Genomic DNA, 18,013 nt, shown 5'->3' with positions numbered 1-18,013 from the left:
CAGCCACATCTCCGGACACCTGAGAGACCTGCACTGGCTCCCGGTCAACAAGAGAATCACCTTCCGGCTCCTCACCCACGCACACAAAGCCCTACACAACCAAGGCCCAGGATACCTCAACAGCCGCCTCAACTTCTACGCCCCCAAACGCCAGCTTCGATCGACCAGCCACGCCCTCGCCGCCGTCCCCCGCATCCGAAGAGCCACCACAGGAGGAAGGTCCTTCTCCTACCTGGCCGCCAAGACTTGGAACTCCCTTCCGACCCACCTCCGCCTGACCCAAGACCACCTCGCCTTCAAGAAGCAGCTCAAGACCTGGCTGTTCGAGCAGTAGCGGACCCCCTCCCCCCAGCGCCTTGAGACCCTCCGGGTGAGTAGTGCGCTATATAAATGCTTTGATTGATTGATTGATTGATTGATTGACTCACAGGAGCGGAATCCCGACCCAGGAGAGAACCCAGATCCCGCCCCAAGGTGTTCCAACATCCCAAGGGTAGGGACACTTTCCAGTGGAGCATGTCCAACCGACCCCCAAAGAAAACCAAGTCCTGGGAAGGTGACGGTGTAATTCTTCGGGTTGAACAGGAAGCCATGGGAAGACAGCACCTCACAGACCCTCCTGACGTGAAGCGTCCCCTTGGAAAAAGAAGAGGCAGAAATTAACCAATCATCCAGGTATGGAAAAACCCTGATCCCTGACAAACCAAAAGCAAGTACCTGGAACTGGTAGTGGCTGCCCCCTATGCAGAGCCAGAGGAAACGCTGAGAGGCTGGATGGATGGGCACATGAAGGTAGGCGTTCAGCAGATCTAGAGAAGCGATCACCTCCCCCTGGACCAGCAGGGGCAGAATCTGCTGCAGAGAGAGCATTTTGAACTTAATGTGGGGAATGAAAGAATTAAACCAATTTAAGTCCAGAACTGGACGAAAGTCCCCAGACACCTTCCTTACCAAGAACAGGATGGAATAGACACCGCAACCTCTCCCAGACTTCGGGACAGGACGAATGGCCCCCTTGCTGAGCAGATCTTGGATGCTGGCCAGCAGGGCCACCTGATTGACTGGAGAGGATGGCAGATTGGTAGCGTGGAAAGCGCCCGGAGAAGTGGAGCTGAAGACGATGGAGAAACCTTCCCAGACAATCTGTAGTGCCCACAGATCTGTTACAAAGGACTCCCAAGCTTAGATGAAGAGGCACAGGCGTCCACCCACCGGAACACCACCAGAGGGGGCCTGAAAATAGTAAGGACTTAGGGGTGGAGGAAGATCCCGATTACTGAGACAGGAATTTGTGGGAGAAAGGAGTGCCCCAGCTGCGACCGCGTCCTCGAAAGGGCCTACTACCCCAAGCCGCAGATGTGGAAGAAAACGCCCTCTTGGGCCTAGAGAAATGGCCCCTGGAAGACCTGAGTGGAGCCAACAGCTTTCGGTCCTCCTGCGATTTCTTCACCATATCCTCCAAAGATGTCCTGAACAGCTTGGACCCTGAAAAACGGGTCTTCATTAGTATTGCCTTTTGGATGGCATCCGCCTTCCAGTGTTGAAGCCAGACCTGATGCCGAGTCTGAAAAGCAGCACCACCAGCCGCGGCCACAGCCCCCAATGTGTTGAACGAGATGTCAGACAGGAGGCAAGTTTGTTGCTTCATCAGCGCCAAGGTGGGAATCACATCAGCCCCCTGGTCCAAAAGTTCCACAGAAGATAAAAAATGCTTCAACAAGGACTGGACTGTGTAGGACAAGTAGGCAGAGGCCAGAATGGAAAAGTTGGCCGCCGCATAGGCACGTTTGGTTGCAGCCTCCACCCGCTTGTCAACCGGGTCTGAAGGGGAGGCGTCCTCGGAAATGATGGATCCCTGAGTCGCTAGCCCTGCCATGAGACAGTCCACTTTCACAGAGACAGGGAACTTCTTGGCCAAATCCTGGATGGAGTAGCGCTTGGCCAGGTACCTAGCGAATGCCTGTTTATCGACCTCCATCCACTCATTCTCAATCACCTTCTTTATGGAGGAATGCAGAGGAAAGGATTCAGGCTCCTTGCATTGGTACTGCAAGAAGTCCTCCTCCGACAGCTCATCCACCGACGGGGTAGGAAAAGCCATGTTCTTCTTGATGTGCTGGAGCACATCACGCAACTCTTGTCCCTGGTCATACTGCCCCGGAGGTCCTCTTCTTCCCCATCAACATCAGAAACCAGAGGGGGATCCATGAAAGGCCATTTGGGGAATAATGGCCCTGTCCCCCTTGGGGTTAATCAATGGCTCTGATACCGCAGCCTGGATCATGTCCTGGATGGACTGCAAAGTCAGAGCCTCAGCCGGGACCTGGGAGCTTGAGCTAGCCCCCTGCTCCATGAACAAAATAGCGGATCAATCACACAGGCAAAAAAAGCACCTAAGCCTCAGGGTACAGCCATAGACTGAATACCCAACCGATCCGGACTCGGGAATAAATAGGCGAAAGAAAAACAGCTGTGCAAGAAACAGCAGGAACGGCTACACCAGTGAGAGAACAGCTGCGTGGGAAGCCGGACGAGCCCGGCACATCCCTCGGAGGCTGGACTAGAAACGTGGTGGAAAGCGGCACAGACCCATGTGGAATTCCCACAGGAGTGGCTGTGATCGCATTGGGAGGCAGAAGCCTGCGCTGGGGACTGCACCAGCCGTGGCCTCAAGCAGGTAAGCCCCATCAGCTTCGGGGTGCTTGGAAAACAAAAAAAGAAGCGAAATCCTACTGCTCATTCCAAACGCCAGTCCCATGGGACTGAGAGCGTCGGCCGCTGCGAGGCCCCGGGCGATCACACAAAGGGGGACGCAGCTGTGGATTGCAGAACGGTCCTCCGGACCACTGTGCCCAACACTGCCAATGTCCCATCTCTTGTAGGGATGCCCCCCCCAGAGGAACTGGAGACTTGGGGAAAGCCGCCCCGCTCCTACCTCTGTGACCAAAAATTAATCCCAGATCCAAGGAGCCCTGATGGAAGACCTGGGCACAGACAATGTCTCAATCTACAGCATACATGGCCGGGGAACAGAAGGGGCCATAAGGCAGAGTCCTCCCCGACTGCCCCCCCTGTAGATCCTTGGCTCGCTAATGCAGAGCCTAACCGGCTTGAAAGGAAACCGGAGGAAGGAAGGGGGGAGGTCTTAGATCCCCAGGGTATACTAGACCAGGACCATCAATCCTGGACTCATGTTCCTGCTACAGCAGGAATCACTTACCTGACGCCGCATCTGGAGAGTAATCATGCGCAGAACCAAAAAAACAGGCTGATGGTTGGGCCATGTTGAAAAGGGATGTGAGGCATGGGAGGCTAACATTTGCTTTGGAGGGTTCTGGTGTGGAGCTGATGGTCACTTCGTTCTTCATGTGGCGAGGACGACTTATGAAGAGGGAATGTAGGTTTGTGCATTCAGTGCCTTGTATATGTTGATGGCCATCCATGCATGATTGCACAGCCTGAATTTGGCTTTATCTTCTTGCACTGCTTTTATATCCTCTTCATGGGTTATGTCAATGCCTTCTACTTAATCTTTTAAGCTCTTCAGCTCAGGAAAGTTCAGAATATACTAAATTCTGCAGAAGGTCTCTATCCTTAACTCACATGGTCATGGATGCACTTTGAAGATTACCTATGTAACTTATTTTATTATAATTTATTAAAATGTTAGGTTTAAAAAAAGATAATGTAACTAATGCCAGTAGTTTACATTTTATTTACCGGAAGCATTAGAGTTACAGTAAGATCACATCTTTTCTTTACTACAATGCTATTTAATTATGTTTTTGTTTTGTGGGGATAGCAGTAGGATCTAGTAGAGGTTACTGTTAGACCTGGCATTTCTTGGCGTGATTACCCCTGACTTTTTGCATCTACCTCCTCTATTTTTGATGCTGTGACGGATTTCCTTTTACTGGCTTAGATGCTTTGGGCACTTTACCACTGCTGATCAGTGCTCCCTGTGTAAAGTGTAATGGTAATTGGCTGTCCATAATTGGTATGTTTGCCTTACTAGTAAAGTCCCTAGTAAAGTGCACTATGTGTGCCAGGGCTGGTAATGCAAATGCTACTTGTGGGCCTGCAGCACTAATTGTGCCACCCACAAAAGTAGCCTTAAAGAGAGAACTCAGGCCTGCCACTGCAGTGCCTGCGTGCAGTTTGTTAAACTTCCATGTCGTCCTCACATGAGCATCCACTTGCCAGTCCTTACCCTTCCCTTTCTGTGGACATTAGACACCCCAATGGTAGGTACAAGGTACCCCCTCGGCGGGGTGCAGTGTATGTGAAAGGTAGAACATGTACTGAGGTGTGTACCATGTCCTGACAGAGAAATACTCTCAATTTCGTTTGAAAGGCCATCTTGCCCTTAGGACAGAATGGGGAGGCTGTGTAATATGTTTTTCAGCCTATCTTCCCAAAGGCTAAAGATTGAGAGGTGAGGTTTAGTGTACCTGAGCTCACATTTCAATAACACATCTTTTTGTGAAGGTGGTTTTTGCATTGTGTGTTTAGAAACCACTGTTTTAGAAGTGGCTAGGTTTTTGTGCTCTAACATTTCTGTGTGTCTTTGCCTGGTTGTGGATTGACTGTTTGGATCTAAAAGTGATAGGATCTGGGGAATGTCTTGACCCAGGGGAGGAGGTGAGACAGCAACAGGCTGAACTGCATCTGGAGTGTAGGAGGGAGGAGTAGCCCCTGGAGGTGAGGAGGCCTGGGCTGCCGCCATGAAACAATGGCTCCATCTCCTGCTGAGTGATTAAGGATCCAGACCCCCACTAATCAAAGGAAGACAGAGTCACTGGCAGGGAGACACCCAGAGCTGGTTTGGACAGGGGTCAGTGCCCCCCTTAACACAAAGACTTCAAAGACATTTAGGTTTATAACTATGAGTGCTGAACGATGGAATTGGATTGATCAAGACTGAAAAGGATTGAAACTACTTCATGGTGAAGAGGTACCTCTGCCAAGGTAGGAACAGCTGAAGAGACTGAAGGAAAGGACTGACCCTTGCTGTGTGTGCTGGGGCTGGCCTGCAGTTTGCAGATTTAACCAACGAGAGGCTAAGGGACTTTGCTGTGTGCTGTGTCCCCCTGCTTGAAAGGACTTTGCTGTGTGTTGTGTCCTGAAGTAATTTGTCCCCAAGGGCCTGAGGAGAGCTTGCTCCCTGCTGTGGAAAATCAGGAACACAAAAGTTTCCAGGTGTGTCTCAGCGACGCTGTGTGCGTGTGCTTTTTGCAGCCTGGGACCCTCGTAAGAATTGCCCTGTGATCGTGGGCATCTGGAGTCTAAGTGAGTCTCAGCGACGCTGAGTGCGTGTGCTTCGTGCAGCCTGAACCCTTTGTGAGGATTGTCCTGTGATCATGTGCACCTGGAATCCAAGTGAGTCTCAGCGACGCTGTGTGCATGTTCTTTGTGCAGCCTGAGACCTTCGTGAGGATTACCCTGTTATCGTGCACACCCGAAGTCCAAGTGCGTCTCAGTGATGCTGTGTGCATGTGTTTCCTGCAGCCTTAGACCTCCGTGAGGACTGCCCTGTTGTCGTGTGCACCCGAAACGCAAGTGAGTCTCATTGACGCTGTGTGTGTGTCCTTCTTGCAGCCTGAGACCGTTGTGAGGATTGCCCTGTGATCGTGCACACCCGAAGCTCTAGTGAGTCTCAGCGAAGCTGTGTGCTTGTGCCCTGTTGCAGCCTGAGATCTCCATGGTCACCAGCGACCCGGACCGGCATCCCCAGAGGAGCTGTGCCGCTGGCCCGAGCCTGCCGTTTCCAGAGTGGGACCTCAAACTAAACTCATCGGGGGAGGGTTCGAGTACCACTGTCCAGAATCCACAAAGTCACATCAGAGGCACAAGTTTCGGGAAGAGGAGAGGAGAGCGAGGTCGCACCCCCTGGGTATTGTGTGTCTCAGGCTCTCCCATTCTTGCAGCGCAAGCCTCTGCTTCAGCTCGTATCGCTGCCCGTACTTGTCAAGGAGTGGCAGTACTGGGGCTGGAGTGCAGAGCTGCACTTCGGTTTACACCATTCCCATGTTGGGGACATCTGTTGGCGGAAGCTGACTGTGAGTCAGTACGAGTGCTGGATAGACCGTCTAAAGCACCGCGATCGGTGCTGGAGTGTATTACGCATTGCATTGTTTCTGCATTACGAACTACCTGATTAGTGTATTAGGCATTGCATTATTTCTGCATTACGAACTACCTGATTGTTGCATTACGCATTGCATTATTTCTACATTACGAACTGCCTGTTTGTTGCATTACGCATTGCACTCTTTTTGCATAAAAAACTACCTCATTGCTGCATTACGCATTGCATTAGTTTGTCATGTATTCCTATAGGTCCTGAATCAATCCCCCTATTCCTGACCCTATTCTAGTTAAACAAACCAACAAGTTAACTAGCAGTCAGCCCATGAGGCAGAAAACCCCCATGATGCAGATACCGTTATCTGACGCAGTCACACTACGGCACAGGAACGTGTTATCTGATTAGGTCATAACGCTTGCGATCTAATTAGACAAGCGATATTCCTCCAGCCCCTGATAAGGCATACGGAGTTCTCATAACAAATCAAACCTATGACAACCTGGGCAAAACCCTGCGGCCATTGTTTTGATTTCACCGAGAACTTTAGTAAAAGAATGTGCTAACGAGCAAGTCGTATGACATCTTTATTGACGTATCTATGTCCATCCTTACGTCAATCTCGGCACCTTAAAGGTATAAATATTACCGATCTTGCCATATGCAAACACACGCGTGGTGACGAGACGGAGCAGCCATACTTGCCGAAGCCGAGAGCAGAGCAGACCCCGCTGGCAGCAGCCCCGCCTTCCTGACGCACTGAGACGCGCTGCTTTCTCCTGCCGAGAATCCAGCACCGGCGTTTCCGGGTAGCCCTCCCAGGCAGCCTGGAATATCGAGACCAGAGAGAGAGATACCATTCCTCATTCATTCTAAATTCCAGGTACAGAACTGAATAACCCCTCACAGAGAATTCTTTAGTTATTCACTTGGCAAAAACAAACTTAACTTAAACTGTAACTTTCTATTCCAACCCACGTATTAGGCTTAGGTCAGGTACACGGGGTAGGCGTATCTAGAAACACCAGTTGAGTACGTTTAGTCAAATGTATATGTGTATGTAAATATATTTTATTCATTTTAAACATCATATGGCTTAGAAACCATATCAATGTTTTTACAGTATTATTTTATACTATTGCTTTTAATGTATGCACTTTACTTAGCTATAAGTATTGCAATAATATCGATCCATTTCTCTTGTATGAGAAAAGAGACTGATCAATAAATACCATCTTTTATTGAACACGCCCGTCTCTTCCTTTTCTCTACATTCTGATGAGACTAAGAATGCACGTACTGACTGAGTAAAATAAATTGCCTTTTGTTCACACGACTCTCGAGATTGACTCTTGATTAGGGGAGAGCAAAGTTGTCATGTTCTATGGTTGTCAGAAACTAAATCCCTTCTTGTCTAATCAGGGAAGTTAATTCCTCCTTGAACATTCGAGAAAGTTTCTAGCGAACTCTGAGCTACGCTGGCAAACCCAAAACTTTAAGTCTAGTATCGACAGTAGTAGACCTAGTTAACGTCTGGCCTAGGCCTTTACTGCTGTAGGTATTATTCCAATGCGCAGAGCCTATTGGGAAGATAGGAACTACACTACATGGCGCCCAACGCGTTTGGAAAGGCGATAAAACTAACGTAAGACATTTAGAGTAACTCAGTCGTGCTTTCTCACTCAGACCCCTTTTCCCACAATACTCCAAAGACGTCTGGAGTGGGTGAAAGGTAATATCCGCCAAACCTCGCAGGAGGAAACTCCTATGTATGGTACTTGGTTTAGTCAACGTTGAAGGATAAACAGTTCCAAAATATTGTGCATCTAATCTTTTTTTCCATAAGAAACCTGATCTGCAAACAAACAAAATAACCATCCTGACAGTAAAATGTCAGACAATGAAGAAGAAAGAGAGGCAGTTAGATTAGCAGCTGACATAGCAGAAGCTGATACTGCACTACAAAATGCTGACCCGGAGATAATACGCATCCCGGTCATCAAAAGGAAATCTATAACCTTAAAACTTATAGAAAATGGACTGACACCTAGAGGTGGCACAGTCATATTAGTAATTGAGGCACACGAATATCGGCAGACAGAGGTATATTATTCATGGATACATTTTCCAGCAGCAAATGCTGTAACAAAGTACTTCCACTATTACAAAATAGAGGAACCTCCTAATGAGTACACTCCTTTCGAGGAGGTGGAAGTACCACTCAAATTCCAAGAGCATTTGCTCTTATTTGATGGCGCCCTAAAACATAATAATCACATCACCAGGCTCGGTCCTTTAGGTAGACCAGGAGCAACGTGGCCGGTCCTAGCCGGATACACACCACATCCAGACATCAATGGGATGTCTGCAGCAGAGCTGTTAACACAGCTAAAACAATTAATAAAAATTCATAGACAATTAGTTCAGTATGTGATGCGGACATCAACAATTCAGCCAGCGATTAAACTTCCACAGCTGACCCCTCATCAGGGGAACACAAATAAAATTACACCACAGAACATCCAGTCCTGCCTAGGTAAAGTACCGGCTAAACGGGAACAAATACCATTCTGGTTGGCACAGAAAATTACCCAAATAGAGGCGGTGTTTCCTGACACCACCCCATTAGAAAAACACAGGATTCTGACTATCTGTCTTCCAATGGGAATGGCACCACACATTGAGGACTGTGACACTTGGGGTACAGTCTTTGCTTCCATCTACACAAAAACGCACGGTGTTCCATCCATTTCGGTAATACCAGATGTGCTAAAACAAATTCAAGACGAATACGGTCCAGAGCCCGCTTTAACTCTTGGTATGAAATTACTGAAAGACTTCAAGCAGGTCTCGGCTATATTATTAGCCAACATAAAAGGTGAAGCAGCAAACGTGGCGATCCGCCAGAGGTTAAAGGAGACAGATATAGCAGACCAACCAGCTGAAATTGCCAGAACCATAGAAAAATCCTATGAGGAACTAGGTAGGGACAGTTTAGGTGGAATACCAGTAAAACCGCAACTGACTGAAAGTCCTGAAAAAATATTTTTTAATAATAATTCACCAAAAAAGAACTGGGATGGAAACAAACAATCCAATCCTAAAGAAAAGAAATTCCAGTCCAGAGGAAGGTCTCGTAGGCGAAGGGAGAAATCTCCGAACCAGAGACACAGGTCACCTCAGAGTGACCCCTCTGGGAAAAGATATAACCTTAGAAATAGGGATAATATAAAAAAGCCTGATAGATATCAAGACATTGATACGCGTCCCTCTCAATCTTTTCAGACTTCCTCGCAGAAATCGGAAAGAAGAGGACGATCAGAACAAAGAGAAGAGCACGCCAAGTCCAAAGACAAGGAACCTGCTCAACTAAAAAAGAAATTACAATTTCCAAAAAAGAAGGTAGCCAGTATCAAGGTAGTTAACAATGCCGAGAATACTGAGGACACAACTGAAAAACGGAGAGTGGGCTCAGACAATGCTAGACAGCGCAGCAGAAGTGAGCATAGCTCGCAAAGTCCTTATGAATCATCTGGAGACAGTGGACACGAATGAATATCTTCAAGTGGAAACTGCGGACACCAGAGTTAGCAAACCTCACAAAATATACGAGATAACATTACGTATAGAGGGAGATAAGACTAGGAAAATAAGGGGACTATTTTGGGATAATCTCTCCAAGGGCTATGATATCCTTCTAGCTGAAAAAGACTGGCCACCAGAGTTTGTCAGGGAGTGCCCTCATGGTGAAGAAGTAATTATGCCTGCCTTCTCAAATCAAATTCCAATTCATTAGAAATACACACTTGCTAGAAAGTGGGCAGTGGCTCTAGCACCTGCTTTATATAAAAATCATGTAGGATGGGATGAGGACTCCCCTCCTCACAAAATCCAGTTAAAATCACAACCTACTGCACAAAGGCAGTACCCAATTAAGCAAGAAGCTAAAAAACAGGTAAATGAAATACTAGATCAGCTAGACTACCAGGGGGTGATTGAAACTTGCACCTCACAAATGAACAATCCTTTGTTTCCGGTCTCCAAACCAGACAATTCATATCGTCTAGTTTTGGATTACCGACACCTTAACACATGTTGCAAAACTTTTGCAGTGCAAAACTCACACAGTGCTGCACTAATGAATAACATAGTGCGCAAAAAATACAAAACAACCTTGGACATCTCCAATGGATTCTTTTGTCAAAACATAGCACCAGAGAGCAGATATTTAACTGCATTCTCAGTAAATGGCACTCAAAAGCAATTCTGTCGGTTAGCCCAGGGGTACAAGAACAGCCCGGGGGTATTCTCAGCGAGAGTAACAGAATTACTACAACTATATGATGATGAAGCATTATCCTATGTCGATGACATTTACTTAACAGATGATGACTTGGATACTCACTTGAAAATAGTGAACACCATAATACTTGGGTTCGCTGCAGAGGGTTACAAATTCAACTTTAAAAAGTCCAGAATTGCCCATCTGACAGTCCTGTTCTTAGGATATGAATTATCAAGTGAAGGCAAAAGCCTGGCTGACAATTTCCTAGAGAAATGTGCCGTACTCCAAGCACCTAGAACACTAAAAAACTTACAGTCAATTCTAGGCTTCCTAAATTTCGGAAGAACATACATTGCAAATTACGCAGAAAGGGTCAAACCCCTTTATGATCTAATTAAACCAGATTTTAAAAGATCCAATTGGACTCAAATACACACAGAAATTTTGAGATCCTTACAAACAGACATGCTAATTAAAACAAAATTAGAAACACGTGATAACACACGCAATCTTGTGATTCGAGTCATCCCAGGGAGATGCGGATTCACATACCTGACCTCTAATGAGGGAGAAAAGGTACCGATTGCATTCAAATCACACTTGTACACAGAGGCTGAACAGAAATTCAGCAACAAAGAAAAAAGTGTTCATGCAGTTCAAACCGCAATAGCTAGAGAAAGAGATCAAGCAGACGGTAGACATATACAGTCAGAACAGCAAAATCGGCCTTTGAGGCACTAACAACACCGTGTAATTTACCAACAACAGCATTGAATCCGGAATGGATACAATGGGTGAATTCAATCACAACGGACAAAGTGTACTACTACTTTGATCCAGAACTAGAAGAATTAAAAAATCTAGAATATGAAGAAACATATCCTCTGCCAATCGACATTCTGCCTCTACGACATTACGCCTGTGTAATCTATACAGACGGACATGCTCAACCCTCCGTTTGGGGAGAACAGGCATACAACCCCACATGTGAGATTACAAAAGAAGTGTGGCGCGGAGGTAAACTAAAACCTCTATTAACAAAATCGCACTCAGTAGAAACTAATTCAGAACAACAAACTGAAATAATAGCATTAAAAATGGCGCTAGATAATGCGGATCGCGAATTCCCGACACTTATAGTGTCCGATTCATATTACTGCGTCAAATCATATAACAAGGATTTGCAGACATGGATTCAAAACGGTTACAAAGATGACACAGATGCACCAATAAAGCAGAAACTGCTCTGGGAACAAATAGCTCTTTTACAAAAAGAACTACCAAAGACTCACGTGACACACTCACTGAGTCATCAGCGTGATGGCGTTCACGTTGTAGGGAATTCATTGGCTGAGACAGCCACAGCGGCAGCCACTAAATCGGCTCCCGTAGATCGAAGAAAGCGTACATTAAAATACATTGACGGTGAAACAGTGCTGGCAGTGAAAACGTCATCAAAAGGCGACTGCTCAGCGTTACCGATCAACTATCCACTCAATTATACATACATAATCGATGCAAACTCCGTCCCTTTTGCTCGAATCCCTGGAGTGGGGGATAGGGTGATTCCAAACATGGACAGGAGAAACTTGTTAATCGCAGACGCACACATGGGCGAGGGTCTCAGACACCTTAAACTAAAAGATTCTCTGGAAGAATTACAATCACGGTACTGGTGGCCAGGCATGAGCCTGCGTCATACCATGTTTGTAAAAAACTGCCCAAACTGCAACAGAGATCGCAGTGGGGAGAGAAACAGTTTAATACCTCGTCGTTCTACTCCAGGAAAAATCAGGAGTAAAAAGGAAGGGTTGCGATTAACATATACAGGCTAGTTCCACTTATAATGTAGATCACCAGCACTCGGCTGACGTCCGGACTGTTATACAAAGATTTGCGAGTCTAAATGGCATATACGCTAAGCGCATGCTACGTTTGACTATTATTTTCATTCAAGCCCTCAAGCCTGATGGGAAACATGATCAAATGAGCACAGTCCAGCGGGAATCTTCTCACTTCCTTCCTGAGGGTACGGGATGGTGTAAAGAAAAAACCAAGGCATAAAGCAATCTATAGCGGAAAGGATATTAGGTTCGGGAGCTGGGTGGGTCAAACATCTAATAAGTGTCCAACGTAGTCTCAATAACTTGCCAAGAAATTCTCTGAAGGGATTCAGTGCGTACGAATTATTATTTGGAACTAGGATGATGATCTCTGACATTGATAGTCAGACTTCAGTGGTGAAAGAAAAAACCTTTGATATCAAAGACCGTTTGGCTATTTTGCAGGACTTAAACAAAACAAGAAAAGACCTGAGCAACATTAAGTTGAAACAACAGCCAACAACCACTGAAGAACCACCACCTGTCCCAGCAAGACCTGTCTGGATTCCAAAAGTCGGAGATCTAGTCAGGGAAAAGATCGCGGTAAAGAAGGAATTTGGGCCTTCTTACAGAAAAGCAGTTCCTGTCTTGTCTGTCAACGGGACAAGATCAGTTGTACTACCGCCACTTGCTGGTAAAAAGGAGAACCGAGTTGTATCAATCGACCTGGTAAAACCACAACATGTGGCCGATAACAAACAGTAGGCCAAGTGGACTCCCAATAAGTAGCAGAACACCAAGGTTTGCTACCAGTACAGAGGTCCTAACAAAGAGGCTCATCACATTCGACACGCCTACAGAAGAACAACAAGGACTATGCAACAATGCAATAGAACTCAGACCTCTGAAAACCCAAATAAAAACATTTAGCAGAGACACACCAATCTATAATGAAGTACCAAGTGACAATGCAAGAAACAAAAATCCTGAACCAATTGGAACAATTGACAGAACTGCATCCGGCTACTTCATAAACTTCGATGATTCCTCTGAAGGCTTCAGTGAATCAAAGACACAGCCAACATCAAAAACCTTTAAAAACAAAGCTAAGGAACTTTTGAGACAACTGAAAGAAACATATCTGATTTCTCCATGGATTGAATTTTGGATGGGTTTTGGTGCATTTATCCTCATACTTTGGCTCATCATGGTACTTACTTTGGGACGCTTCATTGAGGGAAAGTATGCTAAAATGGACACAGCAAGTCAGAAAATCAACTTGATCCTCAAACCACACACATCTTCACACGTCGAGAAAAGAGAACTTTCTTCAGCCAACTTCACAGCCAATCCGATACCTGGTGGGGTAGCCTGGGACAACACTGACTATGAAATTTATGGTCCGGTCGAGATCCTGAAATATCCACACCAAATTAAGATCTCATTGAGTGACTTTGCAAAACCAAACTCATTTGCTGATGATTGGGACTTCGAAAGCATTAATAACATGATGTCTGACTTAGTAATGTCTGCTAAATTTACCAAACATGATTATTTGCAGGGTTCTACAAATTATGATAGTATGTATTGCTATAACCACTATGGTAACCATTTTTTACACAGATCTGCACAACCTAGAAATGTTTTAAATTATAATCAATGGGAACATTGTGCAACACCTCCAAAAGGGAGCTCAAGAACCGTTTACGACAAATATTCATATTTTTCAGGTTTTAACACAAGTAATGCTGAAGCATTTTATTTTAAATTGTCAAACAAGACAGGAACCAAAACCATGATAACCAACACAAAATTGTTATATTCAGACTCATTTTTTGAACAAATGAATACTTTTGGATTTGAATATTGGGACAAAAATGTTGAATTGAAAAGTGTTTGGGGTACAAAAGAATGGCAAGTACAGGGTATAGAAGCTTTGTTTAGAGCCTGCATGATCCCAGAACAAATGATATTTTTAAATGACACTGTTCAACAAACCACCTGTCTTGGCTTAGCCAAAATCAAAGATTTAAATAAACCGTCTATTCCAAAGCCAATAATGTTTAGCAATAACTCTGACACAGATGAAGAGATAGACGTAAACCATATATTAAACCAAAACAGAACACATCCTGATTGGAAACAGTGGTTGATCTGGCCCACAGATACTAATAACTGTCAAGACAGATTCCTGAACAAAACACAGGGTTTCAAAATGACCAGGCCAGACCCTAGATATCCTCAAAGACATCACCCAGGGATAATAACCACCTACAGTGTGGGCAAATTATGCCTTCAATGGCTACAAACTTCCACACTGCCTGAAATTAAGCAACACCTGACTTTACTTACTGATGGTGCTGACTTGCGTGATTTCACTTTGGGACCACGCAAACAGCGTCAAAAGCGTTTCATAGCAGCCTCTGTATATGCAGCATACAATGAGGCCTGGAAGGTTAATCAAATTGAAACAGCAGAGAGAATACGGGAAATTGACCGTATTAATTTGGAAAAATCACTTTCTGTAGTGGACAATGGGTTAATGACTCAGTCCTACAGAATTTTTTCATTGGACAGCATTGTGTCGTCAGCAATCGATATATTATCGCAAGACTTACTGTTATTACAACATGGTCAGTCACAATTGCGTTCTATTGTACAGCTTGGCTGGACGTTACAAAATCTGCGTTCAGGCTATGTGCCTTGGCGTCTAATCAACACAACGTCACTATTCCAAATCTTTAACCTTACTGATAGACAAATCGGTATGGCACAAAAGTGTGCTGATTATACAATCTTGAGCATTGAAAAACTAGAAAGATTACCAATGACAATGTCAGAACGACCTGTCAGTGAATGGATAATACACGGAATCATAAATATTCCAATCTCAACCTTCAGGTTTCAATACTGCCAAAAATATATACAGGCTGGCATGTACGAGAAATTGGGAAAGGGGTACCTTAAAACAACATGGAACCTGCCCTATTCACATGCATGTGTCAGTAATAAAGGACAGAAAGTGTTTCTTAGTGGCAACAATTGTGCGATGTCACTAAGCGGCACGCTTCTGTGTAACGGAATTAGTTTGCATGGAGCCTGTGAAGGGAATTCATACAACCTCTCATGTTACCAGCAAGGCGCACCTGCAACAGAAATAGAACCATTCTTTCAAAGACTCTATAATGGGAGTTACATTCTTATTGTAGACCGCAGATGTTGTAGTCTTATGCCCGAGACTCCTTATCTAGTAACTACTACTGCGAAGGTCAAGTGCTGTGGACGCACATTGTTCCCCAGCTCCTTCCCAGACAGGGAGGCAAGGGCATGGCCCGATTTGAAAATTACTTCTATTCAAATAGATACTTTAAGCAGAATGAAAACAGTCCTTCTTCAGACGCCTACCAGGCTCTCGTCATCAAAAGAAACGTATGATCTACAAGTCGCAAGGACGACTGCAGATATACATACATTATTATCAACTAATTCCCCCATACATTTCGCGGAAATCCTAAGTGAAATCTTAAATATTTCTGATACGAATGGGATCTCAGGGGTATTTAAGACAGTATTTTCGATGGCATTAACACCATTCAAAGCCATACTGGGTATTTTTCCAGATTTCGTCCATTCGATTTTTGGCGGACTTCCCCTGATCCTGGGACTAATTGCAGGAATCCTATTCTTAGTCCTTATTTTTCGTTATGGCAACCCATGTCACAGACAAAACTCTTGCGACAAGGGAAGAAACAATCCTAGCCATTGGATACCGGGACCGGATATCAAAAATCCTGGGACTCTCCCAGCTTAGAGACCTGAACATGACTTGGTTTCTATCATTTCGACCAATGTGGCAAAGATGTGTTTTACCTGTATTGAGGTGTCTGCTATGCCGAGAAGAATGCGTGTTAGACACCTGTCTGACGCTACAATCGGATGCGCCGATGGATGCAGAAACATTGTCGAGCCCGATTAAGGTTCATGCTTTGTGCTGCCCTCAAAGGCTACCAATCCTGATGACGGCATTCGTGGAAGCTTCACCACTACGATTGATGGGTAGTGAAGTTCAAGATGAAAGCAGCATCGAACAGGTACGACCTTCTGTCAGTAATGCAAATCAGAATGTCAATGGAGACAATCATGCACAAGAATGCATGATTACACCTATTTCCGAGTTAGTGGAACTTTCCCAGGAAGCTGTTGACAGTTTTTTCGAAAGCCTAAATGATATGATGTTCTCACCAGAACAGAAATAGAGACTTTTGAGCAAGCTCGCACACGGCGTTCCCTGAATTCGGCCTTCAACTTTAAAAAAAAAAAAAAAAAAAAGTCACATGAACATTTTCGCTCCAGTTCACGGACAGCAGTTTTTTCAGCAGCCCCAAATATTTGTGCATATTTTTCGGGACACTATCTTCTGCTTAAAGTAAGAACTATTCTTAGAGAACTAAGGTTTCTAAATTTTAGATAGCTTATAGACATTAGCTGCCCGCTGGCATGTTCATAAAGATATTTTATTCTGTGATGGAATGGTCTCGAAACTTTTTTCTGTCAGAAACCATTTCATGTGTAATTCTCATATACCAAATAAGCAATAATGTATACAAATGCAGTTACTTTGGCATTTTTCTACAGCTTGAGTGCATACAATATATATGTCTGCAATTTTTCAGTATATTTGAACATTTCAAAATGCATTTATGTATTTTGGGGTGGTAAGGTATACACACTACTCTATAGTATGTTGTACTATGTTATACTATGCCTAGATTAGTAAATATGTCCATAGTTAGCGTGGAGTGGGTGTCATGTATTCCTATAGGTCCTGAATCGATCCCCCTATTCCTGACCCTATTCTAGTTAAACAAACCAACAAGTTAACTAGCAGTCAGCCCATGAGGCAGAAAACCCCCATGATGCAGATACCGTTATCTGACGCAGTCACACTACGGCACAGGAACGTGTTATCTGATTAGGTCATAACGCTTGCGATCTAATTAGACAAGCGATATTACTCCAGCCCCTGATAAGGCATACGGAGTTCTCATAACAAATCAAACCTATGACAACCTGGGCAAAACCCTGCGGCCATTGTTTTGATTTCACCGAGAACTTTAGTAAAAGAATGTGCTAACGAGCAAGTCGTATGACATCTTTATTGACGTATCTATGTCCATCCTTACGTCAATCTCGGCACCTTAAAGGTATAAATATTACCGATCTTGCCATATGCAAACACACGCGTGGTGACGAGACGGAGCAGCCATACTTGCCGAAGCCGAGAGCAGAGCAGACCCCGCTGGCAGCAGCGCCGCCTTCCTGACGCGCTGAGACTCGCTGCTTTCTCCTGCCGAGAATCCAGCACCGGCGTTTCCGGGTAGCCCTCGCAGGCAGCCTGGAATATCGAGACCAGAGAGAGAGATACCATTCCTCATTCATTCTAAATTCCAGGTACAGAACTGAATAACCCCTCACAGAGAATTCTTTAGTTATTCACTTGGCAAAAACAAACTTAACTTAAACTGTAACTTTCTATTCCCGCCCACGTATTAGGCTTAGGTCAGGTACACGGGGTAGGCGTATCTAGAAACACCAGTTGAGTACGTTTAGTCAAATGTATATGTGTATGTAAATATATTTTATTCATTTTAAACATCATATGGCTTAGAAACCATATCAATGTTTTTACAGTATTATTTTATACTATTGCTTTTAATGTATGCACTTTACTTAGCTATAAGTATTGCAATAATATCGATCCATTTCTCTTGTATGAGAAAAGAGACTGATCAATAAATACCATCTTTTATTGAACACGCC

Source organism: Lissotriton helveticus, chromosome 2_1 (assembly GCF_964261635.1).
Source record: "Lissotriton helveticus chromosome 2_1, aLisHel1.1, whole genome shotgun sequence".
Classification (NCBI taxonomy): Eukaryota; Metazoa; Chordata; class Amphibia; order Caudata; family Salamandridae; genus Lissotriton; species Lissotriton helveticus.
Note: the sequence above shows the minus strand (reverse complement) of the source record.